At 46.8% G+C, this 4,383-nt stretch overlaps 1 protein-coding gene across 1 annotated transcript in view; it reads right to left on the bottom strand.

Annotated features, from left to right (window-relative positions):
* The window catches only part of POLR2L (polymerase (RNA) II (DNA directed) polypeptide L, 7.6kDa), a 5,626-nt gene extending 5,059 nt beyond the window's left edge, over window positions 1–567 (bottom strand). The window contains exon 1 of the mRNA XM_014957443.1: window positions 453–567. The gene's annotated coding sequence lies outside the window, so the exon portion shown is untranslated. The remainder of the gene's footprint in view (window positions 1–452) is intronic.
* Window positions 568–4,383: the final 3,816 nt, after the last annotated feature.

Raw genomic sequence — 4,383 nt, 5'->3', positions numbered from 1 at the left:
GGACGGAGTCGGGGTGACCCGCGGCAGCCCACCTGCCGGTCCGCTCCCTCCCGGGGGCTGGGGCTCCGCGGCTGCAGAGCCTGGCCCCGCAGCGAGCAGAGCCCCCCGCCGCCCTGCCTGAGGGGCGCCCGGCCAGGGGAGAGCGGGAGGGGATCCTTGGGGGACAGGGGGCGGCGGCTGGGACCCCTCAACGGTCGGCTCGCGGCGGTTGGGAGCGACCCCTCAACGGTCGGCTCGCGACCCCTCAACGGTCGGCTCGCGACGGTTGGGACCGACCCCTCAGCGGTCGGCTCGCGACGTCGGTTGCCGTCTTGTCGCCTCTCCTCTCTGGAGCCCTTTCGGGGCCGCTCCCCCGCGGCTGTCCGCACTCCCTCCGGCGGGAGGAGGCAAAGCGGCTGCCGCCCGGGTGTATGCCCCGCTCCGCCTCCCCGCCGCCCCTCCCGAGGGGTTACCGGTTTTTTCGTTGCTGCGCTCAGCCCGGACGGTGTTTATTCCTTTGAAGGCGAACCCGCCTTCCAGTCCCAGCCAAGCTGCGGCGGCAGTCTTTAAACTCTGGGGTCGGGTTAGACTTGACGCTGTCCCGTCTAACTTTTCCCGTTGCCCCGTCTTGGTGCGACCTGTACAGGGCTGAAATCAAAACGAAGCGGTTCAGCAGAGCTGCCCTGGAGGTACCGCCTGCCGTTCGGAGGCAGTGCCACAGGCGCCGCCCGCACGAACCGGAGCGGTTTCCCCGCTATCTGAGGGACGAGGGGAGTTCCCTTTGCTCGGGGGGCAGTGGCTGGTGGCAGGCAAAGCGACCGATTTTATTTGGTACCCCGAGCCGGGCAGGTTTTGTAGCTGTGGATAACGCATCTTGAAACTGTTTACCTGTATTTCATTAATCTAAGGATTGGGGGAGCATTAGGCACAGGCTATGTGTGCTTAGCAAAGGGAAACATGCTGTGATGGCTACAAACTTTAGGGACAGACACTGCTGTTCTGGAGACTCTGTGATGAACCATTAGTCGGAACACTGTCAGTTCTTATTGTTCTCTTGTTATAGCATTAGCGTTAGGCTAATTGTCCTTGGGTAGAGCAGAAATTCTCCAAAAGTGTTTTATTTTCCTGCTAAAGTATCTGTGAGTTGATACAGTGCACAGTGCAGAGCCATTACTGTCAGGCATATAAATAATTGTGTCTTAATGCACAGCTTATGTTAATACGTCTTTCGTGACTATTTTTTGAACGACTGGATTATTGACCCTCAGCACAGAAATGCCAGACCTAACTTGAACCGTAAAAGAGCAAATAGTTTTGCCTTATCAAATAAGGCTTTGCAGTTGTTCGAAAGTGTTTGTGCAATTCTGATTGCTAGTGAAAAGACGGTAATTTTTGCAGTCCCAGGAACAATTATACACAGTTGTGAACAGAGCGAATTGACTTGGCATGCAGGGTAGATGAACCTCCTGCGATCTCTAGATTATTATCGTTATTGTTATTGCAGGCCAGTGGGAGCCAAACTGTGTCTTTTCTTTTTCTTCTTTGATTTTTTTTTTTTTGCCCCCTGTGCTGCGAGGGGGGGGGGGGGGGTGGGGTGTGTGAGAGAATTTGGAGATTGTGCTTTGATGGATTTTCAGCACCAGGGCTCCGAAGTAATTTTCTTACTGAACTGTGCACTGAAAAAGCTTTTGTATCTGGAGATGGAAATTTGCAACTGGGAGTGAGAAAGAGGGGCTGTCACAGGGGCTTCATGGCAGAGCCACATCATTAGATGTAGGTTAGTGTCTTATAGCTGCCTTGCGGAAATGTGCTTGCTTATTTCTTAAAAAGAAAATGGAATTTTAACTTCCAGATCTAGTTCTCGTATCTGACTTGGCTTAGCATCTTTTTTTCAAAGAGAAATTTGCTCAGCTTGTTCTCACAGTATTACTTTAACTTTGTTACGTCTTTTCTGGATAACCTGCTTTGGCTGGGTGATGGGCTTAATGAACTAATAGGTCTTTTATGGCTGTAGCTTCTTTGATCCTAGAAAATATAAGGATTTTTATGATCTATGACCTGGAGAGGCAGCTACATACTGAGAACATTCTCTGCTCAACTTCATGTACCCTCTGTTTAATCTGACTGTTTGCCAAACCGCAAAAGTCTGTTTAAAAGAGCTGGGGGGGATGTGTGTACATGTGACTGTTAGGAATCAGAGTCAGTGTTTTATAGGCTGTAGCTCATAAGAGTGACTTTGCACAGTGCGCCATTTGTGGCATGCCACCTTTCAACTCCTCTTTTTCAGGTGAGCTGGCTACTGCTGACACTCAGCTGTTGCATGTTAGCATTTAGTCAAATCTGGTCTCTTCAAACATTCTTTTGAAGAGGAATGAGAACTGGAAGAATTGGAGAATTAGGTCTCTTTAATCATCCTTTGAAGGAGAATGACAAGAATTGAAACTCTGTCTCCTAGAACTAATCCTAGAATTGCATGGGTCTTTCTTACAGTAAGTTCTTGTCCTGTTTCTGGTTTCTTTCCACCTTCAACAAGCAGCAGTCTCCAGACTGCTGATCCTTTGGGCCTTCAGATAGTCTGGTGGTTATGAAACCCATCAAAGCGCTCCGTAGCATCAAGCAGAAGAAACTTCCTTATAAGTCAGAGAGTTGAAGTAAGTTTGAGGACTGTGCACTGCTTTTCTGATGTGCTTCTGGGGCAGTTTCTATCACATGAGGCTTTGTTGTGGGGCATTGCAGATAATATATGCCACTTCTTGGTTAACGTAGTGCAGGACTTCTTCCTGTGATCTGAACATTTGAAAGCTGACAATGTTCCATCCCACCATCACTGTTGGGCTGAGGCTCGTTCTCAGCGTTTTTTTTGTGGACTTTTGTAGACCTACAAAAGGCAGCTAGGCATGACCTCTCTGTGACATTGTTAGTGATGAATACTGAAATCCTAGACTGGTGACTAAGGAGTAGATCCTGCTTCCTGTTCTCCCATCCTGAAAATATAAGGGAAAATATTGCTGCTTGTTGAGAAAACAACCCCCAGAAAACGTCAGTTAAGTGACCTGACTGAACTACTCTTAAAATACTTTTATAGCTTGAGTGGCCATATGACCTCCTGCAGCTCATGTTGGCAGATTGTGTCTTTTGTGACCTTGTCTCTGTAATTAGGGCTGTAGGAAGGAGTCGTGGGATCTCTGCTCTAGTACTAGTAGCGTGAGAAACCAGTGGCTGAGAATATTTTATTTTAGTTTAGTTTATTTTTTAGATTTTGTGGGTTGTAGTAGGTCAGTTTAGGTGTGCACCCTCACGAGTCTGGAGACTTTGCACCTTTCACTGCTTTTCACCATCTGTGGTTGTTCCCATTCTTCTGACTTTGCTTGTTTCTGCGTACAAATAGGAAAACACCAGAACTGGAGATTTGGGTCTTTTAAGATCTGATTTGCCAGTTGGGTGGCAGTTGTGTTCAAGGGTAGCGAACTGTTATTTAAATGCAGTACTTTTTAGAAGAACTCTTTTTGGCACTATTTATCATGACTTGCAGCCTTCTGTAAACATGTGGATAGCCCTGTTGTCTCTGTTTGGAGTTAAAAGCTCTGTTTCCTGTTGCTTTCTGTGGTCATTTAGAGAAAGAATGTTACAATTTTACACAGTTTCTGACTAACACCTCAGAATCACATACATATTTGTAAAAGTTCGTGGCACCATATTCAGTGTTGTACTCCTCAGATCTCAACAAAGCCAGAGAGAGAAGTACCCTAAGAAAAAGACTTGCATGAATCTTTAAATGAGTGATTAAATAGGACATTAGTCAGGAACTGAAATGTGACATGGAAAACTTAATGAATAAATATGTAGCAGTAGAGAGCCAGAGCGAGAAGGGAAGATTAAAAACAACAAAAAAAAAGGCAAGATGAAGCGTGGCTGCTGTTTTCTCAGGCATATTCTCCACATCTCCAAGTGTATTAAATCCTGAAGATTTACTGTTGGGTTTTCTCTAGTCCTGGTTAACTACTCAAAAGTGTGTCATTCATCCCGTTCCACAACAGGGAAAGAAAAGTGACTTTGTCTGGAGCTGGCTAGTGTGACTTTGGAATGGCTTCCCTCTTTTCCCTCTAAAGCTTGCACGCTCAAGCAGCAAAGACTAGCTGGAATCTTGATTTGTTTTCCCTTTGATTTTTTTTGGGGGGTGAGTGGCTTTCTGCCCCATTATATGCCCCACCCTTGCAATTGAATATAGCTTTATATGTGATGGTAGGTAGGTGGAGAAAGCCAAGGAGGAGAGGCAGGAATGATGGAAGGAGGAAAGACAGACAAATCTTTCTCTGCAGAGCTTTGCGTTGTTTAGTTGCCCTCCATGCTGTTTAATAGCTGCTCAGGCCCCTGGATTTAGTGAAACAAATACAGAAGCTGCTA

The sequence above is a fragment of the Calidris pugnax genome, unplaced genomic scaffold, assembly GCF_001431845.1.
Source record: "Calidris pugnax isolate Ruff unplaced genomic scaffold, ASM143184v1 scaffold211, whole genome shotgun sequence".
NCBI classification, from domain to species: Eukaryota; Metazoa; Chordata; class Aves; order Charadriiformes; family Scolopacidae; genus Calidris; species Calidris pugnax.
This window is presented reverse-complemented; position numbering and strand designations above follow the sequence as displayed.